The sequence below is a fragment of the Elaeis guineensis genome, chromosome 1, assembly GCF_000442705.2.
Source record: "Elaeis guineensis isolate ETL-2024a chromosome 1, EG11, whole genome shotgun sequence".
Classification (NCBI taxonomy): Eukaryota; Viridiplantae; Streptophyta; class Magnoliopsida; order Arecales; family Arecaceae; genus Elaeis; species Elaeis guineensis.
Window position 1 is genome coordinate 153992266 of NC_025993.2, and position 14841 is coordinate 154007106.

The window sequence follows — 14841 nt, forward strand, 5'->3', positions numbered from 1 at the left end:
AAACAGGTTGGCTCAAGAAGGAATTCTTGAAGTTAGTGATTGTGAATCACTTTCAACCTGTGAGTCCTGTCTTCTTGGAAAGATGACCAAGTCACCTTTTACTGAAAAAGGTGAGCGAGCCAGTGAACTCTTAGGTCTAGTACATTCTGATGTATGTGGACCCATGAGCTCAAGTGCAAGAGGTGGATTTTTCTACTTCATAACCTTCACAGACGACCTATCTAGGTATGGGTATGTCTATTTAATGAAGCATAAGTCGGAATCATTTGAAATGTTCAAACTATTCCGAAATGAGGTAGAAAAATAAACTGGGAAGTGTATTAAAACTCTTCGATCTGATCAAGGAGGTGAATACCTTTTCAATGAGTTTCTGACGTATCTAGGGGAGAATGAGATTCTCTCTCAGTGGACTCCTCTTGGAACACCACAGCATAATGGTGTGTCTGAAAGGAGGAATCGGACCCTGTTAGACATGGTTCGATCCATGATGGGGTTTGCTGGTCTGCCGATCTCCCTCTGGAGATATGCGCTCGAATCGGCTTGTTACCTTCTAAATAGAGTTTCGAGTAAGTCTGTAGCCAAAACACCATATGAGATATGGATAGGACGTAAGCCAGTACTCTCGCACCTTAGGGTTTGGGGGTGTCCGGCTTATGTTAAACGTTTAATTACAGACAAGCTTGGACCTAGGTCTGACAAGTGTAATTTTATTGGGTACCCAAAAGAGACCAAAGGATATTATTTCTACCTTGCTGATGAGCAAAAGGTGTTTGTCAGCCTTAAGGCAATTTTTTTAGAAAAGGAGTTCCTTAGTGAAAAAACTGTTGCCTCTAAGGTCGAACTTGACGAAGTTCGACAGGTGAAAAAATCGACACATGTTACTGAATCTGAACCGGATTTGATTAGATCAGATCCGGAGCCCATTGATTATGCACCCTTAAGGCGGTCTGGTAGAGTACCACATCAACCGGACAGATACTATGGTTTCTTGGTCCGGGATGGTGATCCTGTCGAACTTGATGAAAACGATGAGGATCCGATCACCTACATGGATGCAATGCAGAGATCTGACTCTAAGAAATGGCTAGAGGCCATGAAATTCGAAATGGAGTCCATGAAGGTCAACGATGTGTGGACATTGGTTGACCCACCCGAAGGAGTAAAACCCATAGGGTGTAAGTGGGTCTTCAAAAGGAAGAGGGGCGCAGATGGAAAGGTGGAGACCTATAAAGCCCGTCTGGTTGCCAAGGGATATCGTCAACGTTATGGTATAGACTATGACGAGATGTTTTCTCCTGTGGCAATGCTCAAATCCATTCGAATTATGCTTGCGATAGCTGTCCATCTGGACTATGAAATCTGACAGATGGATGTGAAGACAGCTTTCCTAAACGGAGAGCTGGACGAAGAGCTGTATATGATACAACCTGAAGGGTTCACATCCACAGATGAGTCTAAGGTGTGCAAGCTACAGAGGTCCATTTATGGACTTAAGCAGGCATCTCGGAGTTGGAACATATGTTTTGATAGGACGATCAAAATGTATGGCTTCGTTAAGAACGGATAAGAGCCCTGCATTTATAAGTGGGCTAATGGTCCAGTAGTAGTAATTCTTGTATTGTATGTGGATGACATTCTCTTAATCGGGAATGATGTCCCTGCATTACAGAGAATAAAGATTTGGCTATCGTCACAGTTCTCCATGAAGGATCTGGGAGAAGCTTCCTACATCCTAGGGATGAGGATCTATAGGGATAGATCCAAAAAGTTGCTTGGCTTATCCCAGTCCACGTACATTGATACTGTTGGTGCAAAAATTCGCTTGCGCCGGAGAAGCTGGAGTCGGAAAAGTCGCGGTCGTCGCCGGGACCTGCAAAAGAAGTCTAAACCGGAGGTGGGGTTGCTCCAGCAAGACCCTCCGATGCTCAAGTCAGTTCTCTGCCTCAACAAGAATGGAGTGCTCGAATGGAGAATTTAGCAGAGTATTTGGATGAAAGATTAGAGCTTATAGAATAACGTATCTGGAGCCTCCCCTTTTATAGGCGGAGGGGGCAGTGGCCTGATAGCGACGTCTGTAACTGTCTGGCAGTGGGCTGCCCTGGGTCAGGCGGAGTTTGCTGCGAAGAGTAGTGGAGTGGACCCGTGGCTATCACCGGGGTGTACCACGTGGAGTCAGTTACGGGGAGTGAAGTGACATTCGCTGTCGTGACTCGTCATGGAGTGGTGGGATCGCACAGGATCCGCCGTGGGGAGTGGAGCAGAATTATGGCCGTTAATACGGCCTGTCAGGGAGTAATGGAGTTGCGTAGGGTCCGTCGCAGGGAGTGGAGCAGTGTTGTCCGTTACTGTGGCCTGCCAGGGAGTAATGGAGCCGCGTAGGGCCCGCCGCAGGGAGTGGGGCAGAATCGTGGCCTGCAGTTGAAGTCGTGGGCGGAGTCCGGCTCCCGTAGGAGTCCAGACGAAGTCTGTCTGCAGCCGTTGGGGTCGAGGACAAAGCCCGGCTCCCGTAGGAGTCCGGACGGAGTCTTTCTGCAATTAAAGTTAAAGGCGAAGTCCAGTTCCTGTAGGAGTCCGGACAAGGCTTACCGGCAGCTGATGTTGAGGATGGAGCCCGGCTCCCGTAGGAGTCCGGGCGGAGTCTACTCGCGGTTGAAGTGGTTGGCGGAGTCCGACTCCTGTAGGAGTCCGGACGAAGTCTGTTTGCAGCCGTTGGAGTCGAGGACGAAGCCCGGCTCCCGTAGGAGTCCGGGTGGAGTCTTCCTGCAATTAAAGTTAAAGACGAAGTTCGGCTCCCGTAGGAGTCCGGACAAGGCTTACCAGCAGTCGATGTTGAGGACGGAGCCCGGCTCCCGTAGGAGTTCGGGCGGAGTCTACTCGCGGTTGAAGTTGTTGGCGGAGTCCGGCTCCCGTAGGAGTCCGGACGAAGTCTGTTTGCAGTCGTTGGAGTCGAGGACGAAATCTGGCTCCCGTAGGAGTCCGGGTGGAGTCTTCCTGCAATTAAAGTTAAAGACGAAGTTCGGCTCCCGTAGGAGTCCGGACAAGGCTTACCAGCAGTCGATGTTGAGGACGGAGCCCGGCTCCCGTAGGAGTTCGGGCGGAGTCTACTCGCGGTTGAAGTTGTTGGCGGAGTCCGGCTCCCGTAGGAGTCCGGACGAAGTCTGTTTGCAGCCGTTGGAGTCGAGGACGAAGCCCGGCTCCCGTAGGAGTCCGGGTGGAGTCTTCCTGCAATTAAAGTTAAAGACAAAGTTCGGCTCCCGTAGGAGTCCGGACAAGGCTTACCAGCAGTCGATGTTGAGGATGGAGCCCGGCTCCCGTAGGAGTTCGGGCGGAGTCTACTCGCGGTTGAAGTTGTTGGCAGAGTCCGGCTCCCGTAGGAGTCCGGACGAAGTCTGTCTGCAGCCGTTGGAGTCGAGGACGAAACCCGGCTTCCGTAGGAGTCCGGGTGGAGTCTTCCTGCAATTAAAGTTAAAGGCGAAGTCCGACTCCCGTAGGAGTCCGGACAAATCTTACCGGCGGTTGATGTTGGCGACGAAACCCGGCTCCCGTAGGAGTCCGGGTGAAGTCTTCCTGGAGTTGATTCTGCTGAGGACTTCGACTGTGAATTTTTATACCCAACAGATACTATGCTGAAAAGGTTCAGCATGAAAAATTCCAAGAAAGGCTATCTACCGATAGGCCATGGAAATTCTCTCTCGAAGAGGGATTGTCTGACAACACCTCAAGAGAGAGAGCGTATAGGTAGGATTCCATATGCTTCGGCAGTGGGATCTATCATGTACGCCATGACATGTACACGACTAGATGTGGTATACTCACTAAGGGTAGTGAGTAGATACCAATCTGATCCAGGAGAGAATCACTGGAAGGTTGTTAAAACCATCCTGAAGTATTTAAGAAATACTAAGGACCAGTGGCTTATATATGGTGAATCGGACTTGAGACTTATAGGGTTTACAGACTCTAATTTCCAGTCTGATCGCGATGATAGCAAGAGTGTGTCGGGATTTATTTTTACCCTTAATGGTGGGGCTGTCTGCTGGAAGAGTTCCAAGCAGCACACTGTGGCTGATTCAGTATGCGAGGCGGAGTATATTGCTGCATCAGATGCTGCCAAAGAAGCGGTGTGGCTGACGAAATTCATCACCGAGCTCGGAGTAGCACCCTCCCTTGTTGGTCCAGTTCTGCTCTACTGCGACAGCTCTGGAGCCATTGCTCAGGCGAAGGAACCAAAGGCACACCAGCGGACGAAGCATATTCTACGCCGCTACCATCTCATCCGGGAGATCGTGGATCGAGGTGATGTTGACCTTCAGAAGATCGACGGGAAGGAGAATCTGGCCGACCCATTCACTAAAGCCATTGCGGTGAAGGAGTTCAACGACTACAAGTCGAAGATGGGTATTAGATACTGCACCGATAGGCTTTAGGCCAAGTGGGAGATTGTTGGAAATAGTGTCCCAAAGCCAATCGTCAGCCTGTTGACGGTTGTGCTCCTTTTGTATTAGTACATGAATTATAAATAAATAAAAGTTATTTTGATATTTTTTCATCACAAATGTTTCATCTTCTAATGAACTCCTGTGTTGTGGTGAAGTCCTTAGGACTATTTAGACTCGACAAAGGAAGATTTGTCGCTTAGTCCTTAAACATGTTCGCGACCAAATGATACATTGTTACCAAGGATGACAACGTTTATCGAGCATAGGTCGTTGTGTGCCATATGGGTTGGTTGTCCTCATAACCAAAGAGTGTGGAGACACTGGTATGGCATACAGGTGAGATGTAATGGTACATCTGCACTGAACGTGACCAACTCCGGAGCTATTTCTGCTGTCAAGATTTGCTCCGATGGGATATGGGTATAAATGTCCCTCCGACCTGAGACCGCCACGGTGACTTGCAAGCAACTCACTGCACTTAGGCACTGGACTACCTGAATTTCTAATTCAATGACGGAAGACTGCTGGGTGTAGTCAAGTACTTGACTTGTCGGTGCGTGTGTCAAGATGGGATTGACCACTCCAGTTTAGGAGCTGTGTACAGTCGTGTTTTAATTTAGCAAAATCTTGGCCAGGGTAGTCCTAGTGAGGAGTCACAGAACTAATTGAGTTGAGCATGATTCGGATGATATCATCAGGGTTGACAGTTTAACCCTGAGTCGTCCTAAACACAGGGGTCAAAAGGGATGAATTATACGGTAACCATATTCACGTAGATTCTGAATGTTGTGATTGCGATTATTCGATCTATCTGGTTATCGGGTACCATTGCTAGATGGTCACTTCAATTAGTACAGGAATTAGTTCTTGTGCTACCGGCTTAGGTTCGAACCTGCGGGGTCACACACATTAGTGGTTCCTTTCTGATCAGATGGCTGATTATGAGTCTTATGTGTCTGGGACTCTATGATTGAGAATTAGGATTCTCTGATCATGAGTTCCACACATTTTGGGTACCGGGGTCAAAATTTTGAATTTTAAATTTGAAATTTGAACTCTTTGATCAGGGTTTTATATCGATGGTCTCTGATGCCTGATTGCCCATCGGATTTTGAATCAATATTTATGAGAGATTTAATTAGTGATTTGATCGCTAATTAACTCAATTTGATTGAGTAATTATTTTTGGATCAAGTCCAATTGAATTGGATTCAGTTTGGATTGACCCGATTAGGTTAAATGTTGACCTAATCGCTAAGGTGGTTTAGTCCCTGATTTGATCAGGGATTAGGTTTAGTTAATTCTTGATTTTATTAGGATTTTATTGAGCCTAATTAAGCCTAATTAAGTTAGATTTAATTTATTCTAATTGTGCTTAACCTATTTAGATTAGGTTGGCTCAATTAGGTTCAAACCACCTTGACTTTTCTCCCTGCGCCACCTCACTTCTTCTGTGCATATTTAAATTCACGAGAAGCAACTTCTCGTAAATTTTCTCCACGCAGAAGCCATCCCATGCCCACCCTTGTGCGCCAAATATCTGGATAAAAATAAGTTGGTTGGCCATTCAAATTCAAAATAAAGTTTGAATTTGAATGAGCAACCAACTAATCCATGCGCCATGGTCTTATCTTGTGCGCCCCATATTTTACACGAGAAAATGTTTCTCGTGTAAACTCTCCACGCACAAATCAACTCACACCCCTTCTCTTCTCACGCACAAGTGGATAGGGATGAGTTGGTTTTGCATTTGAATTCAAATTTGATTTGAATTCAAATGTACAACCACTTATCTTTATCCTCTCATGCGGATAAGACACGTTCGACGTTATTTTAAAAAGAGGAGAAAGGTGGGACGTGCATAAAAATTTTATGAGAGAAACTTTGGGGCATGAGGAAAGTTTGTGCGCAAGGTGAAGGTCCAAAACCTTTCGAGAGAAAAAGAAAGAAAAGAAAGAAAATTGAGCGCAGGGTTTTTAGTGTGTACCCTAGGATTTCTACCTAGGGTTTGGGAAGTGAGATTGGTGTGCCACGAGTGTCGTGAGTCCACCAAATTTCAGAGAGAGATCCATCAGCCTCTCAAGCAACCGTGCAAATGATCTGGAGTGTCCGAGGAGTCGGCACACATTGATCGAAGGAGTTCGATCAACATCTGCCATCAAAAAGGTGAAATCACGAACTAGCATTCGTGAGGAGCTGATCAGACGGGAGCTTCATGTGGATGATCCACAGAGGTCAGATATTTGTGTGGCTGTGACGTGACGATCAGAGCCCCCGATGGTGATCAGATTGCGGTGATCGACTACCCGCAAAAGGTGATGTGTTCTGAACACAGTACTGTAAAAGGTCTACTGATTCAAATTTAAATTTCAAATTTAAATGCATGCTGTTGTATCATATTTAGATCCTAGTGTAGGGTTAATTAGTATTAATTAATGAGATTAATTAATAATTCCACTGTAAAATAGTAATTTTGAAAAAAATTTAAAATTATCATTTTGCCCCTGCACTAAATTTTCACTACATATTATTCACGCCAAACCTCTTTTAGTGTGAAAATATCTCGTGGAAACTAGGGTGTGTAAGGGAGAGAGAATCCTAGGGAGATGGGACTCTAAGGTTTCCTATTTTGGTTTAAACCAAATCAGATTTGGTTTGACCCAAATAGATGATGGAACCTAATCAAATTAGAAACCCAATCTACTCAATCAAATCCTAATTTAATTAAGAATTAACTGAATCCAAGACTTGATCAAATCAAGAATTAATTTTTCTCGCAATTAGGCTTGATCCAATCAAACCCAATCCAAGTCAAAATGAATCCAATTCAATTAGACTTGATCCAAACTTCATTGCTCAATCAAAATGAGCCAATTAGCAATTCAATTACTAATTAATCTTTCTATAATTTACTAACAGTTAGTGAATTACATAATTGCAACATTTGTATAAGGTTAATCATCAATTATATTGACAATTATACACTTTAACGATTCATAATCGTTAATCAACCATCTGAACGGACAAGAATCTCTTTTGTGTGTGATCTCATAGGATCCATTCTATCTGGTAGTGAGATATATTGTGATCTCTATCATAATATCATTAAAACTTCTTTTGATAAATTAGAATAATTCTAACTCTACCCTCCGAAGATCATCGATCATCAAGATGACGTCCGATGAGTCCTACAATCCACTAGTGACACCTAGCAGTATATAGTGATAACTCAATAGAATGAAAGAATAAATTTTTAGGTACAGTTATCGTATGATTCAGTCCTTCTATCATAAGTCTCGACTTGATGAAGGTCATGGAGAACTCGTCAAACTTCATCGTCAGTCATATGTAAGATTGATTCGACTCGAGTTCACTTGTGAATCTCTTGAAAATTCTTTTTCAGTATTCACTCTTGCTTTGACCAAAAATTTTTTAAACTCAGTCTCATAAATCGCATAGGACTTCTCCTTTTCTATCAAGATCAATGGATTTCATCTAGGTACATCTTACTTTTAACAGTGAATCTGAATCTACTGAAACCAACATACACAATAAAGATCCGAATGGCTAGAAACCAAGAGAATATGCAGTCAAACTCAGTAGCCTCACTATGAATAGTCGATGCTATCTCAGGTCAAAAGATCACTCATACTACTACAGCATCGAGACAACTACTGATGAGTGAGTAGACATCTAAGTGGTTTCTCATATTGGTCATGCTCAGTGTAAGTTATTCTCTAACAATCAGGTATATTCTCACCCTAATGTCCCTACACTGCAGGCCCGAGTCTCATCTGTCTAGAAGAGAGGTGATCAGTATATCGATCTTAAATAGATTGATCATTGTCTTCTATGATAATTTTTTGATTGAGAGCATTTAAAAACTAACCATAAATAATGTATGTCTCAAATTCTCAATATCTTGAAAATATATAAAAATTATTTTTATTAATTTTTAGAATAAATCATGAACGCATAAATATGATTGAAATAAAAATATAGTTTATTAATAACAAAAATATTACAAATACAATGTTAAGTTCTAAAATTATAAAATATATCAGCCAACAATTAGCTTCTAGGACACTCATCTAACAAACTCCTACTTGACCTAAAACCAATAGGCCATATATCTACGACTCATCTTTTCAAAATGAGCTTTGATTTTCTGCTGGCTGAGAGGCTTGGTCAGTGGATCCACCATGTTCTGTATAGAGTCAACTCTCTGTACCTCGATGAACTTCTTCTCGAGATATTTGCGTATGATGTAGAACCATCGCTCTATATGCTTGGACTTCTGGTGAGACCTGAGCTCCTTAGTGAGAGCTATGGCACCATTGTTGTCGCAATGCAATGCAATGGCATCTGATGGCATCACATCTAGCTCCGCAATAAACTTCTTAAACCAAAAAGCTTTCTTAACAGCTTCAGAGGTGGCGATGTACTTGACTTCTATGGTCGAATCTACAATGATCGACTGCTTGAAACTCTTTCAACTAATTGACCCTCCATTACACAGAAAAATATATCTCGATGTAGATTTTCTATCATCGACATCAGTCATGAAGTCTGAATTGATGTATCCCTCCACTTTCAGCTCCGATCCTCCCCTAAAGATCATGAATAAATTTTTAATCCTTCTCAAGTACTTAAGGATATTCTTCGCAATAATCTAGTATTCTTCACCTGAATTCGCCTGATATCTGCTCGTGACACTGATGACAAGGGCTATATCAGATCGTGTACATAACATGACATACATAAGACTCTATTATCGAAGCATAAGGGATCTTGCTCATGTATTGGATCTCCTCAGGTGTATCAGGGCACATCTTCTTAGAGAGATGAATGTCATGTCTGAGGGGCAAGGAACCCCTCTTGGAGTTTTCTATGCTGAACCTCTTCGGCACCTCCTCTATGTACATTCATTGTGAAAGTCCTATCATTCTTTTAGATCTATCCCTATAGATCTTTATACCAAGAATGTAGGAAGCTTCTCCAAGGTCTTTCATGACGAATTTTTTTGACAACCATACTTTGATCAATATCAGCATGAGAATATCATTTTCAATCAAGAGAATATTATCCATATACAATACGAGGAATGTAACAGCACTCCTACTGATCTTTTTGTACATATACGACTCCTCATTTTTGATGAAATCAAATATTTTGATCACATCATTAAAATATTCCAACTCTGAGATACTTGCTTGAGTCCATATATGGACCTTTTTCAGCTTGCAGATCTTGTGATCACTATCACTGGATGTGAAATCTAAAGACTGCTTCATATAGATATCTTCCTCTAGATATCCATTTAGGAAGATAGTTTTCACATCCATCTGCCAAATTTCATAATCATGAAAAGCTGTAATTGCAAGCAGAGTCCGGATGGATTTCAGTATGACCACAGACGAAAATTTTTTTTAATAGTTAATACTTTTATATTGACTATAACCTTTCGCAACCAGCCTTGCCTTATAGGTCTCTACCTGACCATCCAATCCAATTTTTTTTATAGATCCATTTACACCCAATAAGTATAATACCTTCAGGTGGATCTATTAAGATCCAAACCTGGTTGGAATATATGGAGTCCATTTTTGACTTCATTGCTTCCATTCATTTCTCAAAGTTAACACCTAACATCACCTCATCATAGATCTTGGGATCATTCCTAATATCCCTATCTTCTACAAGGAATGCTTCTTCTAATTCTCTGTAGGAATATCTAAGCATCTTTCAGGAGGACGGGAGATCCTATTTGATCTACGAGATGAAGAAGGTACCATATCTACTGGCTCACTATTGGGTTTAAGTTCTTGAACTCGATGCTCTTTATAGACTTTCTCTTTAAGCTCAATCTTTCTCCCATTACCTCCATGTTGGATAAACTCCTTTTTTGAGAAGACATCATGATAGCTCACAATCATATTATGATCCTCAGAAAGATAGAAGTAGTATCCCATAGTTTTCTTAGGATACCCTATAAAATGAGTCATAAAAGATCTAACCTTTAACTTGTCCATCTGCTGTCGCTTGATATGGGCTGGACATCTCCAAATCTTGAGATACCTAAGAGTTGACTTTTTACCATGCCATAACTCATATGGTGTGGTAGGAACAGATTTAGAAAAAATCTGATTCAAAAGATGAATTGTAGAAAGTAATGCATATCCTCAAAGAAAGATAGAAAAATCTGTAAAGCTCATCATGGACCAAACCATATCTAATAAAGTCTGATTCCTCCTTTCAGATATCCCGTTGAGCTGAGGCATCCCTAGAGATGTCCATTATGAGACTATGCCGTTATCCTTAAGATGGGTCTAAAATTTTTTGCTAAGATATTCTCCTTCTCAATCTAATCAAAGAATCTTTATGAATTTTTCGGTCTGTTTTTCTACTTCATGTCTGAATTCAATAAACTTTTCAAAGGCTTCAGACTTTCGATGCATCAAATACACATAATTATTTCATGAATAATCATCGATAAAAGTTATAAAGTAGACATAGTCACTCCTGACTTATACATCGAATGGACTACACACGTCAGTATGTACCAGGACTAATATCTCAGTGGCATTTTTTTTTTGTCTCACAAAGAGCAGCTTAGCTATTTTTTCTTGAAGACAGAACTCACAAATCGGATAAAACTCAGAAGTCAATGGTCTGAAAAGACCATCTTTCTCTAGTTTGTTGAGTCTGTCCTCTCCTATATAGCCTAGCCTAAGTCAATGAAGTCGAAGCCATTGATTTGATGATGGCCAGCTCCCTGAAACTCACCAACCTGATGCTCTAGTTCCGTACCTTCCTCCCAAGCTTGCTCTCGCATCGAGAGCGGTGTCGATGTGGGGAGAGGCTTGAAATGGAGTCCCCTTTGGAGTGCTCCAGCAATCGATCTCGTTGATCGCCTCCTTTGGAGCTTCGAGGGCATCGAGGCGATCCATCAGCCAATGAGGATCGTCGGTTTGAAGCCTGGGCCGCATCCATCAGCCTCTGTCCTCATTCAAATCGCTCTGTGTGGATCCAGCATCTTCTCTATGATGGAGCCACTGGGGGAGCTTGTGTCCTTTTTGCACCAAGCTGTTACAATTACGGCACAGTGGTTGGAGCACTTGGACCTGCTCCACCAAAGTAGCAATCGGGTCTGGATGGACGGTAATGGATTGTTAGGGAGCTTGCCCCCTGGTGCTCTGTCCATTGGGGTTGCTGTACAGTGAAGATTGTCGACACGACATGGTGAGGTAGTTCTGGGATCGAATTCTCACTATCTTCTTCCAAAAAATGAGGCTGTCCTTTCTCTAGTGCCAATCTATTGCTCTCCTCCTTGAGGTCTGTCAGAGTGATGATGTAGGTCTCGAAAGGCAGTCCGCGGGGATAGTCGTATGTTGATCTAGGGCACCGAAAATCTGCAAAAATAAGTCCACACATAACAAAGAGAGAGATGGGGGTTTCTCCAATGGAGGACCCTCCGATGCTTAAGTTAGAGAAGGTTCGAGAAAGAGAAAATAGAGGAAGATAGGATGAGAATCCAGAATCTTTCTCTTTTTATCCTTCCTTTTTATAGGATAGAATCTGACAAGTTGTTAGAGTCTGTCAGAGCCAGAGAGGTGGCTGTCATAGGGCCAAGGTAACGGTGTCAGCGAGTTGTTGCAGTGCCGGTCGCCCACATTTAGAATATAGTGGACGGTTGTAACATAATACTGACATGATAGATTCCACACACTAGGGGAGTCCTGTGGCATTCAAACTGGAGGATGGTGCATGGAAGGCTAGGGCGAAACGAAATGAGACTGGTAGGTGCTCGACGACGTCGCCCTAGCCAAAATCTCGATCTCTTATGTGTCATCGGCTTATGGCCGATGTCCATGATCAACCGAGGGCCAATGCCTGGTGTCGCGACCTAGATCAATAATGAGTCACGAGCAATTGGATTATGATACCAGATATCTGCCACGTCATCAGGAGGTGGCCATGCCATCTAACAGACGATATATGGCCCAACAGAATCCATCCCAAAAAAAGTTAAGCAACTACCCCATTGAAAAAAAAGGAAGAAAAAGAAAAATTTTGAAATTTTTGTGAATTTTGTGGGATTCATTCGGTTCACGAGGAGTGGAGGAGAGAAGTATGGTTAATAAGAAGCAGAAAAAATTCCTTTAGTTTTGTTAGAGTTTTTAAAAAAAAAATTGGAAAAAGATATTCTCACAGCAATAAAATTTTTATATTTCATAGGAAAATAAATCTATAGAGGACATAGATTTTTGATTTTTTCATAAAATAAAAATTATAATTTTTTTTCTAAAATATTCTTTCAAGTTATCAAAAAGATCTATAACTAAATTGAACAATTCTCCCTATCACAATACCTTAAAACTTCCTCCATTATAGTCTATGGCAGAAAATACTCTTAACATCATTATTTTTTATTTGTAAATAATGATAATGTGTAGAATAGAATAAAATTTTTATTTGTATGAAAGATATAATAGATATTTTACACAGCTTTTTCATAAAAATTGATGCTCAATCAAATATAAATCACTTTAGAATAAGATTATTTTTTATGATCAATCAAAAAAATTAAAATTATTTAACTATTTTTTTAGATATCATATTCTTATTTATTATGATAATATTGTAGAAAAAAAAAATTTCATGAATCAAATGAGTCCACGATATTTATTTATTTATTTTTAGGGGGGGAGGTGGTAAAGGGGCGGTGGTTGTGCCGACAGTGGCCGCTGTCAAATGGGCATTCAAAGCAATCCATTAAGAAAGAGGTCGTTGCTGGTAACCTGCATTTCGGGACAGCATGTATCTTTGCCGATTGAAATTCTTTGTGCACTGCTTGTGGTGTAGAAATCTGACGTGGAGCGCACCCCTTCATCTTATTGGATCACGTAGCCATCGCTTTCCAATGCATATTTAATATCTACAGTTTTACTTTTTCGTTTGAAATTTTGAATGACGAAAATATCCTTCTTAAAAATTATGACATCCCTTCTTAAAAATTATGACATCCCTTTTCTTCTGAAAAAATTATAACATCTCTTCACAGAATTATGAGACTCTTTCATCAAAATTATGACACCCCTCTTTCGAGAATGATAGAGAGGTATCATAATTTTTATGAAAGATTGTTATAATTTTTAAAAAGAGATGTCATAATTTTTTTCAAAGAGTAGAGGTGTCATAATTTTTATAAAAATATGTCATAATTGTTGTGAAAAAGTGTCATAACGAAAGAACAGAGATATTTTCATCATACAAAATTTTTAAATAAAAAAGATAATCTATAAATATTAAATATATATTAAAAAATAATAATTATATAAATCAATCGAATAAAATGATGTGCTTCAAGTCGTATTTTCTACATTGCTCACGGTGCACAAAGATTTTCCTTCCTATGGAAAGCTATATTTATGACACCGGGATGGACAGTCCTTTTTGCCGAGATCAACTATGGGCACAAAATTATGATCATTTTGGGCTGGGCTAGCCAAGGACAAAGCCCCATCAGTAAGTCCAAATAAAATAATAAATGATGGATAGCTGTGATTCAATTAAGACATAAATCGAATAAGGGTAGCAACAACAGTGAAGATATTATGTCTGGGCGCATGCAATTGGCTCAAAGGTAAAAGAATGGCATTGAGATTGCAAGAAAAGAAAAAAAAAAAAAAAAAGAGCAGAGCTGCATAGAGAAGCAGATGCAAGCAAGGAGAGACGGAAATAAGCGCGTGATCTTTTAAACGTTATGTTGGCCAGATGGGATGATGCCTATGGTACGATGCGTGGTGGCTTGCAACGTACGCGTACAAGTATTATGTTTGTGAGCATGTAGCTATATTCCAGGGTGACACTAGTAGGTAGTTAGACATTTGCATGATTACGGTGCAAGCGGTTGGACTTGTTTACTCAAAAAAATGGGGTTAGATTTTCTTTGCATCTCTGTTTGCCAGAAGTTTTTATAAAAAAAGGGTGGGTTAGATTCAAATGAGTTCTATATCTCTTTCCTACCACTAGATGCAATCCTAAAACCCACGAATTGGGCATGGTTCCCGAATTAGGATGTAATCCCTGCATAGGTTAGGTATGGACCTCCAATTTACCTAATCCAGTGACAGCCAAATGAAATTGATTTGATCCAAAAATATTAATCTAAAATTTAGGTAAATTTGGGTTAGAGTGAATTAAAATTTGAGACTAGTATTTTTTTGGATGGGAATGTGTGCGTGTGTAGTCTGTTATATTTGGACTCTCCTTTTTTTTAGCAGTATTTATCTTTGGATGACTACACTTGACTTTATTAGAAGGGTATGATCATCTGTATTTGAGCATGTGTTTAATATACATTTGAGCGTGTGGTGGGACAGTCTTAGATAATTGGGTA